The 19,520-nt window shown below is 46.5% G+C and overlaps 1 protein-coding gene across 4 annotated transcripts in view; it reads right to left on the bottom strand.

The window, feature by feature from the left end:
* LOC142659482 (uncharacterized) overlaps positions 1–2,861 on the bottom strand; it is a 143,102-nt gene extending 140,241 nt beyond the window's left edge. The window contains exon 1 of one of the 4 annotated variants that reach the window (XM_075835675.1): positions 2,587–2,861. The gene's annotated coding sequence lies outside the window, so the exon portion shown is untranslated. The remainder of the gene's footprint in view (positions 1–2,586) is intronic. The other 3 variants (XM_075835658.1, XM_075835666.1, XM_075835684.1) reach the window with 3 other exon arrangements.
* Positions 2,862–19,520: the final 16,659 nt, after the last annotated feature.

Genomic DNA, 19,520 nt, shown 5'->3' with positions numbered 1-19,520 from the left:
GGGAATAAGCACACTGCAACCTTGGTCAAAATGTATCACTGTAAGGGTATGTGCACACAGCAGCGTCCGATATGGCTGAAATTACGGAGCTGTTTTCAGGAGAAAACAGCTCCTGCATTTCAGACGTAATTGCTCGTACTCGTGTTTTGCGAGGCGTCAATTACGGCCGTAATTTGGAGCTGTTCTTCATAGAAGTTAATTAAAAAAACGGCTCAAATTACGTCCCAAGAAGTGTCCTGCACTTCTTTGACGACGCTTTCATTTTACGCGCCGTCTTTTGACAGCGACGTGTAAAATTACAGGTCGTCGGCACAGTACGTTGGCAAACCCATTGAAATGAATCGGCAGATGTTTGCCGACGTATTTGAGCCGTATTTTCAGGCGTAATTAGAGGCATAAAAGGCCTCGTTTACGCCTGAGAATAGGTTGTGTGAACCCAGCCTAAAGAGATCATACACAGTCACAAAACAGGAATAACAAACACAGTGATATCACACTACATATAAAATGAACTCTGTGAAGTTGCAGGAAAGAGTGATGTCACAGTATGGGAATAATGCACACAGTGATATCACAAAACAGGAATAATAAACATAATGATGTCACAGCTAATGGCTAAGGACAAAACCGATGTAACAGAACAGGGATAATGTCACAGAACAGGGATAATAAACTGTGATGTTACAGCAAGGGAATAAGTTACTCAGGATTCTAATACATGGATAACGCACACAGTGATGTCACAGTCCAGAAATAATGAAACAGTAATGTCAAGGCACAGAGATAATAAATAATTATGTAACATTACATAGACTAAATGCTGGTATTCTCGTATGTGGCAGAGTGGCTTTGGGGCCACCTAAGGGCCTAGGTGCAACTCCTATATAGATGTAATAAAGAAAGTAATGTCACAACACATCGGTTATGACTATAGCGAGGTAAAAGCACAGGAATAATTAATAGTCATAGTGGTGTCACAGTCACAAAACAGGAATAACAGACACAGTGATGTCACAGAACATGGATAACAACCCTGTGAAATTGCAGGAAAGGATGATGTCCCAGTATGGGAATAATGCACACTGTAATGTCACAGAAAATAAATAATAAATATAATGATAAAACAGCTAAGGACAACACTGACATCACAGAATAGGGCTAATGTCAATGAATGGAGATAATAAACCGCTAACAACTAAGCACTACAGTGATGTCACAGTTAGTGGCTGAGGACCACGGTGATGTCACAGAACTGGAAAAATAAACAGTGATATCACAACTAATAACAAAGCACTACAGTGATGTCACAGAACAGGGACAATAAGCAAGATGATGTCACGGTTAGTGGCTGAGGACCACGGTGATGTCACAGAACAGGGACAGTAAGCAAGATGATGTCACAGTTAGTGGCTGAGGACCACGGTGATGTCAGAGAACAGGGATAATGTCACAGAACTGGGATAATAAACATAGTGATATCACAGCTAATAACAAAGCACCACAGTGATGTCACAGAACAGGGGTAATCAACATGATGATGTCACAGTTAATGGCTGAGGACCACGGTGATGCCAGAGAACAGGGATAATGTCACAGAACTGGGATAATAAACCTAGTGATATCACAGCTAATAACAAAGCACCACAGTGACGTCACAGAACAGGGATAATAAACATGATGATGTCACAGTTAATGGCTGAGGACCACAGTGATGTCAGAGAACTGGGATAATAAACATGATGATATCACAGTTAGTGGCTGAGGACCACGGTGATGTCACAGAACTGGGATAATAAACATAGTGATATCACAGCTAATAACAAAGCACGACAGTGATGTCACAGAACAGGGATAATAAATATGATGATGTCACAGTTAGTGGCTGAGGACCACGGTGATGTCAGAGAACTGGGATAATAAACATGATGATATCACAGTTAGTGGCTGAGGACCACGGTGATGTCACAGAACAGGGATAATGTCACAGAACTGGGATAATAAACAGTGATATCACAGCTAATAACAAAGCACGACAGTGATGTCACAGAACTGGGATAATAAACATAGTGATATCACAGCTAATAACAAAGCACCACAGTGATGTCACAGAACAGGGATAATAAACAGTGATATCACAGCTAATAACAAAGCACCACAGTGATGTCACAGAACAGGGATAATAAACAAGATTATGTCACAGTTAATGGCTGAGGACCATGGTGATGTCACAGAACAGGAATAATGTCACAGAACTGGGATAATAAAAATAGTGATGTCACAGCTTATTGCTAATTATCACAGTGACGTCACAGAAGTGAAATAGGTTACCCGTTACCCAGCATCATAATACATGGTTTAGACACACAGTGAAGTCACAGTAAAGATGTAATGAACACAGTAATGTTAAGGCACTGTGATAATGAATATTCATGTAACAATACATAGAATCAATTCTGCTATTCCCTAACAATAGTGATATAATTGCCTTCTACATAGATCTCCCCTGCACTTCCGCGCTTTACGTTAAGACCATTGTGTGCCGCCATAACGCTGCACACCGGAGGAATAGAAGGAGGCTGCACTTACCGTTCTACGGTCCGGCCGCACAATTCTCCTCAAACTATGAAAAGTTGTTGAGAAAAGTGGTCTCTCTGCGTCTCCCAGCAACGGCGAACGCCGGATATCCCGGCCGGTGTAGTCATGGTAACACTAGAGCGAAAACGCTGATTGGTCAGGATTTACTGCTATTGCCTAGCAACGTTATAGAAGGTGGTTGCACGAGCGCCAGTCTGAGATTGTTTAGCGCGTATGGGGTAAGAAGTACAGTGTCTGTCCAGGGAGGGTGGGGGAGAAGAAGGAAACATGGCCGGAAAGTGACCGGCTGGAGACACGTCGCGGAAATGAAAGGTGCGACGAGTGTAGGAGGGAAGTTTTATATCACGCCGACATGAAGATACCCGTCATCTACACAGGGGGCGAGGATCAGGGTCCATATTAAATGGGAGGTGTTGGAGGACCCACTCTCTAACTTTCTGAAAAAAAAGAACATATTACATGCACGATCTGGCCACTTTTGAAGTACCCCCATAAGAGAGCAAGCTGCAGACCCCCATAACATTGACCGCAAGAACCCTATAGGCTATGTTCACAAAGCATTTTTACACTACTTTCGAGGTATCGATGTCTCCCCATTACCCATCGTGAGAACTGAACAACGTGAACTATACAGGGGCATACTGCAAAAAACGATAGTGTAGTATACGCTCTTATCATGGGAGCCTATGGGCAATGTATATATCTATACAGTAGTATACGTCCGCAAATTCCCCCAACGTATACCTCTGGGCGTAATCGAAGATCATTTTCATTCTGCCCGTGAACACCTTAAATGCTGCGGTCATATGTGATCGTGGGGGTGCCGCTGGTTGTCATGGCAGCCTGGGGGCCTAATGAAGGCCCCCAGATCTGCCATCTTAATACTCGTTTGAAGCCTTGCCTCCTTAATGTTCCAAAAAATATATATTAAAAGTAAAAAAAAAAAATCCCATTTTTTTTTCCGTAAAGCAATGGTAAAAAAAGTGAAAACTTGAAGGGAATGTATCGCAAATGTTTTTTTTTAAAGTAAGTTACTTGTTTTTATTATATTCTTTACGTTTTTTTGCTGTATTTGTTTTTTTTCTTCCACAAGGTGGAAAGTATTAAAAATGAAATAATAATTTGACATGTTTTCCAATGTTGGCCACCAGGGGGAGCACTTCCCAGAATTACAGCAAGGTGAATAAGGCAAAGCAACCTGACTCACAGCTGCTGTAAATGTGGGAGGGAATCTCACCCCCCCCCCCCCCCTTTCAGTTGACATGTTCACACGGCGTGTATTTGACTCGGTTTTTGATGCATTTTAAATGCCAAAAAACGCTTGATTAAGCCTTCCATTTACATCAATGGGAAAGCGCGGCGTTAGTACATACAACACGATTTTTTTTAAAACGGGTTGCAGAAAAAAAGAAGTGTCTTGTCAATTCTTTGGCATGTAAAGCACGCCAAATGTTCCCATAGTCAATGGGACTCATAATTATGCAAAATGTGTCAAAAAACGTGAAAAACATGTCAAAAACGCCTGTATTTTATTATTATTTCTTATTTTTCATTGGCCTGTAGTTTATATTGCGGTGCAGGGAGAAGACAGAAGTCGCTGTAGGTGAGAAGATTTTTATTTTTTATATTACTGACTTTATTTTTTTGTTTTGCAGGTTCTGCTCGACCGTTTGGACTACGTCGTAGATACATTGGACTACTTCGATGATCTACGTTTAAAAAAAATAAAAATAAAAAATGGTTAACGAGGGTTGTGCGGGGAAGTTTTCAATTGAATCAAAATATATTTTCTTCGGGTGTATTCAAAGAGTGCGGTTTTGCTCGGTTTTCGCCACGCAGCCAAAAACCGCATCGTAAAAATTGTGGTAAAAACGCATGTGCTATTCGATGTAATTTACGGCTGCGCGGGAAAGACGCGGGAAAGCTGCACAGTGTGAATACATCCTTAGGCCCTGATTACACAGTTTTTTGCAGGCAGAAAAAAAAAATGTGCCAAAAGCCTCATTCACGTGCGTGAAAAACGCACGTGAATCGGATCCGTGTGTGTTGCGTTATGCAACAGTGTGTTTTGCGAGTGGCATGCGTTACTCACGCTCTCGCAAAGCACATCTTTTTTAAAAAAATTATTTTCAACTGAATTGATGGGCAAATCACACAATGCACACGCATGTGCATCCATGTGCGGTGCATGGTTTTCACGCCCCCATTGACTTCAATGGGCGCATAGGTGCGTGATAACAATCTAGGACATGCAGTGAGCTTGACGTAGCGGACTCTCGCTACGTAAAAAAATCACGCATGTGTGAATGGCCCCATTGAAATCAATTGGTCCGTGTGCTGTGTGTTGTTTCAAGGCAGAGCACATGGACGTGATTAACGCTCGTGTGAATGGGGCCTAAGAATTCCTTCAGGAATTTTGAAGCCGAACTGACTGCACTTTTTTCCGCTATTTTCATGGCAGTTGAAGCTAATGCAAAAACACCTCTGAAAAGATTTCAATGGGAGGTCAGAGGCGTAGGCCACATGAAAGGAAACGCCGCTTATTTTTCCCCGTGAGCTGCCAAAAGCCACCCGGGGAAAAAACGCCTCTGCCTCCCATTGAAATCAATGCGGCACGATTTCGGGGGTTTTATGGCGCTGATTCTGACGCGATTTCCGCATCAAAATCAGCGCCAGCAAGCTCTGTGTGAACAGGGAGTTATATCTCTGTTTTTTAATACTTTATTACCACCTTAGTAATGGCAGTTGTCTGACGACGTCCATTACTAAGGCGGGGCTTAGTGTTAGCCAGTAAAAAGGCTGCAACTAACCCCTCATTATTACCACAGTAGCTATCGCCACCAGGGGTTTTGGGAAGAGCTGAGCATGATCCAGTACCGCACCATCTTTATCGTATCTGGCTGGTTATGAAAATGGGGGGGACCCCACGTAGTTTTCATCAATTTATTCATTCCCCCCCCCATTTTCATAACCAGCCAGATACAACATAGCAGCAGCAGCCTAGCATTAGCAGGTTGCGAAGGGGCACTGTTTTTGGCCCTTTCCAGCCTAATAATACCAGCCTGCGGCCGTCCCAGTGCCCGACCATCACTACAGATGCTCTTCCCGATCCCTGGTGACGGTGGGTACCGGGGTATTAATGAGGGGTTTGTGCTAGCTTTTTTACTGGCTAAGGGTATGTTCACACGGCCTATTTACGGACGTAATTCGGGCGTTTTTGCCCCGAATTACGTCTGAAAATAGCGCCTCAATAGCGCTGACAAACATCTGCCCATTGAAAGCAATGGGCAGACGTTTGTCTGTTCACACGAGGCGTATATTTACGCGCCGCTGTCAAATGACGGCGCGTAAATAGACGCCCGCGTAGAAGAAGTGACCTGTCACTTCTTTGGCCGTAATTGGAGCCGTTATTCATTGACTCCAATGAATAGCAGCGCTAATTACGGCCGTAATTGACGCGGCGTTCAAGCGCCTGCACATGCCGGTACGGCTGAAATTACGGGGATGTTTTCAGGCTGAAACATCCCCGTAATTTCAGCCGTTACGGACCCCCGCCGTGTGAACATACCCTAACACTAAAGCCCTGCCTTAGTAATGGACGTCGTCAAACAGACAACAGCCATTACTAAGGTGGTAATAAAGTATTAAATAAAATAGAGACATAAAATAATTTTTATTAAGATAAAAACTCCCCCACAAAATCCTCAATAACCGTTTTATTAAAAAAACAAAACAAAAGTAGATAATCGAAGTTACATAGTTAGTATGGTTTAAAAAAGACACATGTCCATCATGTTCAACCAAGGGAAAGTAGTCCAACGAATCTACGACGTAATCCAAACGGTCCAGTGGAACCTGCAAAACAAAACTAAAAAAAGTTAATAATATGCCGCTGCTTCTACAGTGAATCGCCATGTAGTTACACGGCTGTTCACAGTAGAAGCAAGGAACGACGGAACAACGGTGCCCTCCGCTGATCCTTCAAAACAGCCTCCAATCAGCTGTTTTGAAGGAACAGCGGCGAGCACCGCTGCCCCGTCGAGCGCCCCCCCCTCACACACACACACACACACACCCCCCCAAACATGCAACCGTGCCACATACACAAAACCCTCACACACACAAACCCCCCCCCCTACACCTTACCTGCATGTTTGGGGGGGTTTGTGTGGGGGAGGGGGTGCTTAAGGGAGCAGAGGTGCTCGGTGCTGATCCTTCAAAACAGCTGATAAGCTGCCAATCAGTTGTTTTGAAGGAACAGCGGCGAGCATTGCTGCTCCGGCGAGCACCGCTGCTCCGTTGAGTGCCCTCCACACACACATTAACCCCCCCAAACATGCAACCGTGCCACACACAGACCCCCCACACTCACAAATACCCCTGCAACACTAGGGTTGCACGATGCATCGAAACTTCGATACTGTTTCGATAGCGTGCACCCTGAAACAGTTCGATACCGTTATTTCATGTATTTTGATACTAAGCTGCCGCCGCACAGTTTAGAATTGTAACACATGAATGTATGAGTGCGGGAATGCGGCTGTGTAATACAGCCATTGCCCCGCTCCCGAGTCCTGACAAGTATGCGCGCGGTCAGCATGAGGTGATGTGACCAGCGCTGCACTAATGAGTGGCGGCACTGAAGACAGAACATGGGGTGCTCACTGGAAAACACCCCCATGTTCTGTCTTCACTGCCTGCGCCGCCGCTCACTAGTGCAGCGCCGGCCACATTATCTCATGCTGACTGCGCGCGCACTTGTCAGGAGCGAGGCAATGGCTGTATCACACAGCCGCAGCCCGGCTCTAAAGGCGGATATCAGAGAAACCTCTCATCTGCGCCGTTATTCCCCTGAATGCTGCGATCAAAGCTGGCCGCAGCATTCAAGGGAAAAATGAGAAGGCGATACCCATTGGATCGCATCACGGGGAATCCCTCTGATGCGGTCGAGGGACTTACCATATATGGGCAGACAGTCTGACCATATTTCCTGTTAGGGCATACCGAGGTATGTCCAGAGGCGTAAGTAGGTTCTCTGGCACCCGGGGCAAAGATTCAGTTTGGCCCCCCCCCCCCGAACCTCTTTCCCGACATCTCCTTCCCCGCTCACCATGTTTGTTTTCTCTACCAATCAATGACGGGTCATTTCTTTTCCACATTTTTTTTATGTAACTCAAGCATAAAAACATTTGTACATTTTACAAGCAATATAGTTCTATACACAACACCAGAACCAAGCTCATTACATATATACAGCACCAGAACAAAGCTCATTACATATATACAGCACCAGAACAAAGCTCAGTACATAAATACAGCATCAGAACAAAGCTCAGTACATAAATACAGCTCCAGTACCAAGCTCTGTACATATATACAGCACCAGAACAAAGCTCATTACATATATACATCACCAGAACCCAGCTCATTACATATATACAGTACCAGAACAAAGCTCAGTACATAAATACAGCTCAAACATTTCTACACCTATAAACAAAGATAAAGTTCTCATTATACCACACACTACACCCCTAAATATAATAGCGCCATACACTGCACCTCTAATTATAATAGCACCATACACTGTGTCCCACACACACCTTACCCCCTGTAGATAGTGCCTGCCATAGAGCCCCCTGTAGATAGTGCCCCCCATAAAGCCCCCTGTAGATAGTGCCCCCCATATAGCCCACCCCTGTATATGGTGTCCCACATATAGCTCCCCTATAGTGCTCCACAGATAGCCCACCCCTGTATATAGCCCCCCTGTACATATAGCCCACCCCTGTATATAGTGCTCCACAGATTGCCCACCCCTGTATATAGCCCTCCTGTAGATTGAGCCCCATAGATAAAGCCCCCCCCTGTAGATAAAGCCACCCCCCGTAGATAATGCCACACACTTTTTTATTACGATAAAAAAACAAACTATACAAACTCACCTTAATCCTGTTCCTGTGCTGTCCGGCGGCAATGGAGACCTGCTCTCTTCTGCGCAAGTCTCCTGGGGTTGAACAAAGCGTCTATGAAAGGTGCTGATTGGCAGGGCAGAATGACTTTCCCTGTCAATCAGCGCCTTCAACAGCGCAAGTGGCGCAAAGTATCGCGCCGCTTCACTCATAGAAAATCGCTGAATGGCCGGGCACGGAACGTACCCAGCCATTCATTGCTTCTAATTGTACCTGTGTCCTATAGACGCAGGTAAAATTATAGTGCAGGAGGGGGTGGCGCTGGCGCCCCCCTCTTAAGTTACGACTGGGGCACATGCTCCGTCTGCCCCCCCTAGCTACGCCCCTGGGTATGTCCTAACAACTGCCTGTGTACGATCAGTACACAGGCTAATCATTAAAGTTTTAAAAAAAATAGTGATGTTAATTTTAAAGAAACACATATTTTTTACAATAAACATAGTCTCAATACATAAAATATACACATATTCTGTATCGTCGCGACCGTGATAACACATTTATGGCGTCATTCATATTTACGCTATTATAAAATATAAAACTGCTTTCTTTCACTTATTAATGCAAGGCACATGGAGGTTCAAAATTCATCACACCACGCGCCTCACATCAGAAAATGGAAGAACTTTTTTTAAAAATTATTATTGTTGGCAAAGTATCGTTTTGGTATCGAGTATCGCAATACTACACAAAGTATCGGTATCGAAGTCCAAATTCTGGTATCCTGACAACCCTAGCGCACACACATGCAAACACACACACAGACCCCCCACACACAAACCGCCCCTACACACAAACAAACCTCCCCACACACACACCATACCTGCATGTTTGGGGGGGTTTGTGTGCGGGGCGGACGCTCGACGGAGCAGCGGTGCTCGCTCCTGATCTTTGAAAACAGCTGATAAGCAGCTGTGAAGGATCAGCGGCGCTCTTGTGTCGCTAATCCTTCATAGCCACCAATCAGCTGTTTTGAAGGAACCTGCAGCAGCGGCGCGCACCACTGCTCCCCCCAAAAAACATGCAACCGCGCCACAAACAGACCCCCACACACACAAACCACCCGCACACATACACACACACACACACACAAACACACACACACAAACCACCACCCCAAGCACACACACACACCTTACCTGCATGTTTGGGGGGGGGGGGGTTTGTCTGTGGGGGGCGCTGCTGATCTTTCAAAACATCTGATAAGCGGCTGCTTTGAAGGAACAGCGGCGAGCATCGCTGCTTTGTCGAGCACCGCTTTCCGTCAAGCGCCCCCCACACACACACACACACAGACCCCCCCAAACATTCAACCACGCGACACACAGACCCCCCACCCCCACACGCGCACACACACACAAACCCCGCTGCGCGCAGACACACACACCTTACCTGCAGCCGGTCTTCTCCAAAATGGCGCTGGCTTTCCCCCTACAAACCTGCTACTATATTGGGTCGCTCTGAACTGTGCATGCGCAGTACAGAGCTAGATGGCAGAAGATGTAAGGAACGGGTCCCTTTCGTTATGTCCTATGCCCTGTAGCTGCCATATTCCATCTGTGTATGTGTCGTTAAGAGACATAAAGCTAAAATAGGTCATAACTCTGTCAAAAATGATAGTTTTTCTAAATAAAAAACACTGCTGTAATCTACATTATAGTGCCGATCACATTATGTAGAAGATAGGGCACTTATAATGTGATGACAGAGCCTCTTTAAGCTAATGGTGTCTGTCGTACAACGGAAAAAACGTTTTCTGTATTTTAGTTATTCTGCTCCTCTGATTGAGCAGAACAGAAAGACCAACTCAGGTCTGCACCTGCCCTTACTATAGTGTCTCATGCACTGTCCTTTCTCACGTGTATAGCCCTGTATCACCCAGTACTGCAGTTTACAGTGACTTTCGCTTCCTAGTGCCGCTAAAATGGCGTGAGATGAGTCTAAACCACTGGACACCAGGAACTAGGGCACTAAACCAAGAAATGCCAGAGTATAGGGCAGACATTTATTAGCCAATTATTCCAGAAATTGACTCCCGGGTGAGGGTTCCTTTCTGGAACCATGATGGAGGTACTCTATGACAAGCACCTCGCTCTGAAAAAGTTGATATTCTTAACCCATTGCTACCCACGTCTCTCCAATAGAACTCAGTAGTAAAGAAATGGCGCAAAAAAGACACAGGCTGCCAGTTGTGTAAGATATGAGAGTTTTTGGTCTTAAAGGGGATGTCTGGTTACAGCAATTTTTTTGTGGAATTAAAAGTTATACAATTTTCCAATATACTTTCTGTATTAATTCCTCATGGTTCTCGAAAGCTCTACTTGTTTTTAGTCAGTAGGAACATTCATTGTTTATTTCCAGTGGATAGAATTCTGTCTATGGCCATGTGATGGACACAGGTGCACGGCTTGTAACAGTATGTGTATCAGAGCTGTGTCTTCTAACAATCCCAGCACCTGTATGTCCATCACATGACCATGGAAAGAATTCTGTCCACTGGAAGTAAACATTGAACATTCCTACTGAATAACAACAAGCAAAGGGTAAGGCCACACGGAGCGGCCTTGACAAGGTTACGACGCGGCCAACAACCGCGCCGGCACCATGTTCAGTGCGGCTGTCAAATACCCTGTTAATGGCCATGCGTTATTACAGGTACAACGGCCCTTTACCTGCAAAATCGTACATCCATAAAGGTTGTATTAATTAATGGACGCACGATTCTACAGATAAAGGGACGTTTTACCCACAATAACACATGTGGCCATTATCTGCTGCCTGGGCACACGGCAGGGCTAAGAAGGGAAGGAGCGCCATCTGGAGCACAGATTTTACTCGAATGGTTTTCAGGTGCCATGTCGCATATGCAGAGCTCCTGAGGTATCAGTACAGTGGAAAACCCCAAGAAGTGACCACATTTTGGAAACTGCACCCCTCAAAGAATTGATCTAGGGGTGTGATCACTTTTATGACCCCATAGTTTTTTTGCTGAATTTAGTGGAAATCTGGCATGAGAAATAAAATTTTAAATTTTTCACAAATGTGTCATTTATAGGACAGATTTTTCAGACACAGAGCATGTAAGTGAAGGAAAGCACCTCAACATTTATTAGGCTATTTCTTATGACTTCAGAAATACCCCTAAAGTGGTCTAAATATGTTGTTTGGACACAGCAGTGCCTGGAAGTGTAGGAGCACCACAAGGGTTTTGAGACCTTATTTTTACTTGTATGATTTTTGGGCACTAGCATAGACCTAAAAGAATTGTACACATCAAACACATTTGTTATTGTATTAGCTATTAATCTAGGGGTATAATGAGAATTTTTAGTTTTGTTAAATGGTTTTTTAGTGTGTCCAATTTTAAAAATGGGTAAAAGATCAGAATCATAAAGGGAGGGAGTAGGGCATTTAAAAGTAACACATTTTTAATCCAGGGAGGTGTGGTAGATTCGGAAGCAGTCTTACAAGCAGAGTGCAGGTTTGGGCGGACAAGTGTCGCACTGATATATGGTATCCTTTTGGATACCCCTTTTTGCGTAGACACGACACCTTTTTTTGTGCCCTGCCTTTTTTTTTCTTGTGGCAGGCACTTTACTAGGAAAGTGCTGCCCAGGAAACAATTCGGGAAACATTATTTGGAGGAGCAGAAGTTTCCCCCCACCTCTCCTCCAAGCAAAATAATTTTAATAATTGTTTCTTAGTACTCCAATTATCTACCTAGGTGGCCAGCTTTCCTGTAAGCTAAAAAGGAATTATATAGTGCCATTTGGACAAGGTATGCTGCCAATTTCTTCTACCAGATTTTGCTTTTCCTCATGTCACTATACGGTTTCAATAGTTATTATATGGCTGTATGCAAACAGGCATCATCGTGGATGATGTGAAGCCACATGTGCGGACAGGGGTGCAGCTGGCATCGTGTATAGATTTCAACATGCAGACATCTTTTTTGTCTCTATATTTGAGACATAGGAACCCATCCTGCAGCTATGCCCTGATTACGCCAATTTGCAGGGATTGGCTGATGAGGGTCTTGGTCTTGCCTGTTTTTTTCTTACCGTCCCACACGTCACCGTTTTTTTTGTTCTAGAAGACATTTGAATAGGGGTATACTTGTGTACCAGTTGTCCAAGTGCAAGTAGTACCCCTGATCAAACAGTGGGTGTAGGAGGTCCCACACTATCTTCCCACTGGCTGTTATGCAGGGTGGACTGTCTGGGGGCTGTATTGTCCTGTCCTTCCCCTCATAAGTCCAGAAAGCATGTGTGTATCTGGTCTCAGATTCACACAGCTTGTAGACCTTGAAACCGTACCTGGTGCGCTTATTCTGCAAATATTGGCAAAACTTCAGCCTGCCCTTGAAGTGCACCAGGGATTTATCAATTGAGATTTCTTTTGAGGGGTGTAAATTGCCAAAAAATGTTGGGATAAAATGTTAATGAGGGGCCTAATTTTAAAAAGGCTATCAAAATTTGACTAATTTGAGGAAGGTGTCAATGCAAGTGAAACAGACCATTCTTAGGCTGAAAAAAAAGAAGAAATCCATCAGAGAGATAGCACAAATGTTAGGAGTGGCCAAGTCAACAGTTTGGTACATTCTTGAAAAAAAAAGCGCACTGGTTATCTCGTGAACTCCAAAAGGCCTGGACGTCCACGGAAGACAACAAAAGGTGGATGATCACAGAATCCTTTCCATGGTGAAGAAAAACCCCTTCACAACATCTACCCAAGTGAAGAACACTCTCCTGGAAGTAGGTGTATCAGTATCTAAGTCCACCATAAAGAGAAGACATCATAAGAGCAAATACAGAGGGTTCACCAAAAGGTGCAAACCATTAATCAGCCTCAAAAAGAGAAAGGCCAGATTAGACATTGCCAAACATCTAAAGAAGCCGCCCAGTTCTGGAACAGCATTCTTTGGACAGATTAAACTAAGATCATCCTGTACCAGTATGATGGGAGGAAGAAAGTATGGAGAAGGCTTGGAACGGCTCATGATACAAAGCATGCCACATCTCTGTAAAACATGGCGGAGGCAGTGTGATGGCATGGGCATGCATGGCTGCCAAAGGCACTGGGTCACTAGTGTTTATTGATGATTTGACTGAAGACAGAAGCAGATAGAGAAATTGAAAATCAGCAGCACAGCCAGCACTTACACTACCGTTCAAAAGTTTAGGGTCACTTAGAAATTTCCTTATTTTTGAAAGAAAAGCACCGTTTTTTTCAATGAAGATAACATTAAATTAATCAGAAATACACTCTATACATTGTTAATGTGCTAAATGACTATTCTAGCTGCAAACGTCTGGTTTTTAATGCAATATCTACATAGGTGTATATAGGCCCATTTCCAGCAACCATCACTCCAGTGTTCTAATGGTACATTGTGTTTGCTAACTGTGTTAGAAGGCTAATGGATGATTAGAAAACACTTGAAAACCCTTGTGCAATTATGTTAGCACCGCTGTAAACAGTTTTGCTGTTTAGAGGAGCTATAAAACTGACCTTCCTTTGAGCTAGTTGAGAATCTGGAGCATTACATTTGTGGATTCGATTAAACTCTCAAAATGGCTAGAAAAAGAGAGCTTTCATGTGAAACTCGACAGTCTATTCTTGTTCTTAGAAATTAAGTGTAAAGGATCTGCCAGGCACTACGTCTGTGGAGACTCCCAGGGTTAATCAGTCGACACCTGAGGCCAGACCTCTTAGACTGACACCGGCTCCCACCAATCAGGGTGGCAGGCTCAGGAGTGGGAGAGCCTATCGCGGCCTGGTCAGTCAGAGTTAGCTCCGCCCCCTGTCCATTTATACCTGCAGTTTTCTCTTCCTCATTGCTTGTTATTCTTTTGGATTCCTGGCCCCACTGCTGCTTGCTCCAGCCTGCTTCTGCCGTGCTTCTGCCTTGCTGCAGTTCTCCTTGACTTGACTTGCTTTGCTTTGCTTTGCCCCTGGCTTGCTTCTGTCTCCGTGCCCGCTCGGGTTACTCACTTCGTCCTGGTCCTGACTGTTCGTTCGCCGCTCCGTTTCCTCGTGGCGTTCCGTGGCTACTGCCCCTTCCCTTGCGTGTTCCCTGTTTGTTTTCCTGTGCACTTAGACAGCGTAGGGACCGCCGCCCAGTTGTACCTCGTCGCCTAGGGCGGGTCGTTGCAAGTAGGCAGGGACAGGGCGGTGGGTAGATTAGGGCTCACTTTCCCTTCACCTCCTTCCTGCCATCACAGAATAACAAGCCCTTACCTAGTCTACCATTTCTCCTACGCTGTCGCTATCATGGACCCCCTTGAGACCCTGACCCAGCAGATGCAGGGCCTCTCCCTACAGGTCCAGGCCCTGGCCCAAAGGGTTGGGCGCACCACCTCACCTCTAGAACCCGACCTCAAGTTACCTGACCGGTTTTCAGGGGACCGTAAGACGTTTCTCTCCTTCCGGGAGAGTTGCAGACTATATTTCCGCCTTAAGCCCCACTCCTCAGGTTCCGAGAACCAGCGGGTGGGTATCATCATATCCCGACTCCAGGAAGGGCCCCAAGAGTGGGCCTTCTCCTTGGCTCCTGACGCCCCTGAACTTTCCTCTGTTGATCGTTTTTTCTCTGCCCTCGGACTCATTTACGACGAGACTGACAGGACTGCTTTAGCCGAGAGTCAGTTGGTGACCTTACGTCAGGGTAGGAGACCGGTTGAGGAATACTGTTCTGATTTTAGGAAGTGGTGCGTAGCTTCTCAGTGGAACGATCCGGCCCTAAGGTGCCAGTTTAGGTTAGGATTATCTGACGCCCTGAAGGATCTGCTGGTTAGCTACCCCTCGTCTGACTCTCTTGACCAGGTTATGGCCCTAGCAGTACGACTTGACCGACGTCTCAGGGAACGTCAGCTAGAACGCTTCAGTGTGCTCCCCTCTGACTTTTCTGCGATCCCCCCCGAGGTCCCGCCTCCTCGCCCCTCCACGGAGGACTCGGAGGTACCTATGCAACTCGGGGCCTCCATGTCCCCTCGACAACGTAGGGAGTTTCGCAGAATGAACGGTCTCTGCTTCTACTGTGGGGACGACAAGCATCTACTGAACACCTGTCCCAGGCGCAAGAATAAGAAGCCGGAAAACTTCCGCGCCTAAGTGATCATCGGGGAGGTCACTTGGGCGCACAGGTATTTCCCGTTAATGTGAAACGCAATAAAATTTTGCTTCCCTTTCAGGTCTCGTTTGCTGGCCGGTCTGCCACGGGCAGTGCTTTCGTGGATTCTGGCTCATCTGCTAATATCATGTCTGTTGAATTTGCTATGTCTCTAAAGATGCCTTGTATTGATTTACCTTATCCTATCCCTGTAGTAGGAATCGACTCTACTCCCCTTGCTAATGGTTATTTTACTCAGCATACTCCTGTTTTTGAACTCCTGGTTGGCTCCATGCATTTTGAGCAGTGCTCTGTACTGGTAATGCAGGGATTATCGTCTGATCTGGTTTTAGGCCTTCCCTGGTTGCAGTTGCATAATCCCACGTTTGATTGGAATACTGGGGATCTCACCAAATGGGGTAATGAATGTCTTATGTCATGTCTTTCTGTTAACTCTATTTCTCCCCGGGAGGAGGTAAACACGCTTCCTGAGTTCGTTCAGGACTTCGCCGATGTGTTTTCTAAGGAGGCCTCCGAGGTGTTGCCCCCCCATAGAGATTACGATTGCGCTATCGATTTGGTGCCTGGTGCCAAGCTTCCTAAAGGTAGGATATTTAATCTTTCATGTCCTGAACGTGAAGCCATGAGGGTGTATATCCAGGAATGCCTGGCCAAGGGTTTCATTCGCCCCTCGACTTCTCCTGTAGGTGCTGGCTTCTTCTTCGTGGGGAAGAAGGATGGTGGTCTTAGGCCGTGCATTGATTATCGTAACCTGAATAAGGTCACTGTAAGGAACCAGTACCCACTTCCTTTGATTCCGGATCTTTTTAATCAGGTTCAGGGAGCCCAATGGTTTTCTAAGTTCGATCTACGGGGGGCATATAACCTTATCCGCATCAAAGAGGGGGATGAGTGGAAAACTGCGTTCAACACACCCGAGGGTCATTTCGAATACCTGGTCATGCCCTTTGGGTTGTGTAACGCCCCTGCTGTCTTCCAGAATTTTATTAATGAAATCCTGAGAGAGTACCTGGGTAATTTTCTTGTTGTGTACCTTGATGACATACTGGTGTTTTCCAAGGACTGGTCCTCTCACGTGGAGCATGTCAGGAAGGTGCTCCAGGTCCTTCGGGAGAATAATCTGTTCGCTAAGACTGAAAAATGTGTCTTTGGGGTACAGGAGATACCATTTTTAGGGCAAATCCTCACTCCTCATGAATTCCGCATGGACCCTGCCAAGGTTCAAGCTGTGGCGGAATGGGTCCAACCTGCCTCCCTTAAGGCGTTACAGTGTTTTTTAGGGTTCGCCAACTATTACAGGAGATTTATTGCCAACTTCTCGGTCGTCGCTAAGCCTCTTACGGACCTTACCCGCAAGGGTGCTGATGTCCTCCATTGGCCCCCTGAGGCCGTCCAGGCCTTTGAGACTCTCAAGAAGTGCTTTATCTCGGCCCCCGTGCTGATTCAGCCCAACCAAGAGGAGCCATTTATTGTGGAGGTTGACGCTTCCGAGGTGGGGGTGGGGGCCGTCTTGTCCCAGGGTACCAGCTCCCTCACCCATCTCCGCCCCTGTGCTTACTTCTCTAGGAAGTTTTCGCCCACGGAGAGTAACTATGATATTGGCAACCGCGAACTTCTAGCCATTAAATGGGCTTTTGAGGAGTGGCGGCACTTCCTGGAGGGGGCCAGACACCAGGTAACGGTCCTTACGGATCACAAGAATCTGGTTTTCCTAGAATCGGCCCGGAGGCTTAATCCTAGACAAGCTCGGTGGGCACTATTCTTTACCAGATTTAATTTCTTGGTTACCTATAGGGCTGGGTCCAAGAATATTAAGGCTGATGCTCTGTCACGTAGTTTCATGGCCAATCCTCCTTCCGAGAAGGATCCCGCTTGTATTTTACCCCCTGGTATAATCGTCTCTGCCACGGATTCTGATTTAGCTTCTGATATCGCGGCTGATCAGGGTGCAGCTCCCGGGAACGTCCCTGGGGACAAACTGTTTGTTCCCCTGCAATACCGGCTGAGGGTACTCAGGGAAAACCATGACTCCGCTCTATCTGGTCATCCTGGCATCTTGGGCACCAAACACCTCATTACCAGAAACTATTGGTGGCCTGGGTTGCCTAAAGATGTTAGGGCTTACGTCGCCGCTTGTGAGGTTTGCGCTAGGTCCAAAACCCCTAGGTCCCGACCTGCGGGCCTACTACGTCCCTTGCCCATTCCCCAGAGACCTTGGACCCATATCTCCATGGATTTTATCACCGATTTGCCTCCATCTCAGGGCAAGTCGGTGGTGTGGGTGGTAGTCGACCGCTTCAGCAAGATGTGCCACTTTGTGCCCCTTAAGAAGCTACCTAACGCCAAGACGTTAGCTTCTTTGTTTGTGAAACACATCCTGCGTCTCCATGGGGCCCCAGTCAATATCGTTTCGGACAGAGGGGTACAATTTGTTTCCTTATTTTGGAGAGCCTTTTGTAAAAAGTTGGAGATTGATCTGTCCTTCTCCTCCGCCTTCCATCCCGAAACTAACGGCCAAACGGAAAGGACCAACCAATCCCTGGAACAATATTTAAGGTGTTTCATCTCTGACTGTCAATTCGATTGGGTCTCATTCCTTCCCCTTGCTGAATTTTCCCTGAATAACCGGGTCAGTAACTCGTCAGGGGTCTCCCCGTTTTTCTGTAATTTCGGGTTTAACCCAAGGTTCTCCTCCGTCTCCCCTGGCTGTTCCAATAATCCTGAGGTAGAGGATGTTCATCGGGAACTGTGCACTGTCTGGGCCCAGGTTCAGAAGAACCTAGAGGCGTCCCAGAGCGCACAAAAGATTCAGGCGGATAGTAGACGTTCTGCTAACCCCCGGTTTGTCGTCGGGGATTTGGTCTGGTTGTCGTCCAGGAACTTGCGCCTTAAGGTCCCGTCCAGTAAGTTTGCTCCCCGATTTATTGGGCCTTATAAGGTCATTGAAGTCCTCAACCCTGTATCCTTCCGTCTGGAGCTGCCCCCATCCTTCCGCATACACGACGTCTTTCATGCTTCCCTCCTTAAACGCTGCTCCCCGTCCTGGTCCCCCTCTAGGAAACCTCCTGTTCCCGTTCTCACCCCTGAGGGGGTGGAATTCGAGGTGGCCAAGATTGTGGACAGTAGGATGATCCAGGGCTCCCTCCAGTACCTGGTCCATTGGAGAGGATACGGGCCGGAGGAGAGGACTTGGGTACCTGCTCGAGATGTTCACGCTGGGGTATTGGTCAGGAGGTTCCACCTTCTCTTCCCCACTAAACCGGGTCCTCTTAGTAAGGGTCCGGTGGCCCCTCATAAAAGGGGGAGTACTGTAAAGGATCTGCCAGGCACTACGTCTGTGGAGACTCCCAGGGTTAATCAGTCGACACCTGAGGCCAGACCTCTTAGACTGACACCGGCTCCCACCAATCAGGGTGGCAGGCTCAGGAGTGGGAGAGCCTATCGCGGCCTGGTCAGTCAGAGTTAGCTCCGCCCCCTGTCCATTTATACCTGCAGTTTTCTCTTCCTCATTGCTTGTTATTCTTTTGGATTCCTGGCCCCACTGCTGCTTGCTCCAGCCTGCTTCTGCCGTGCTTCTGCCTTGCTGCAGTTCTCCTTGACTTGACTTGCTTTGCTTTGCTTTGCCCCTGGCTTGCTTCTGTCTCCGTGCCCGCTCGGGTTACTCACTTCGTCCTGGTCCTGACTGTTCGTTCGCCGCTCCGTTTCCTCGTGGCGTTCCGTGGCTACTGCCCCTTCCCTTGCGTGTTCCCTGTTTGTTTTCCTGTGCACTTAGACAGCGTAGGGACCGCCGCCCAGTTGTACCTCGTCGCCTAGGGCGGGTCGTT

Source organism: Rhinoderma darwinii, chromosome 1, assembly GCF_050947455.1.
Source record: "Rhinoderma darwinii isolate aRhiDar2 chromosome 1, aRhiDar2.hap1, whole genome shotgun sequence".
Lineage (NCBI taxonomy): Eukaryota > Metazoa > Chordata > Amphibia > Anura > Rhinodermatidae > Rhinoderma > Rhinoderma darwinii.
The sequence above is the reverse complement of the archived record's forward strand: the minus strand, read 5'-3'. Positions and strand labels throughout refer to the sequence as shown.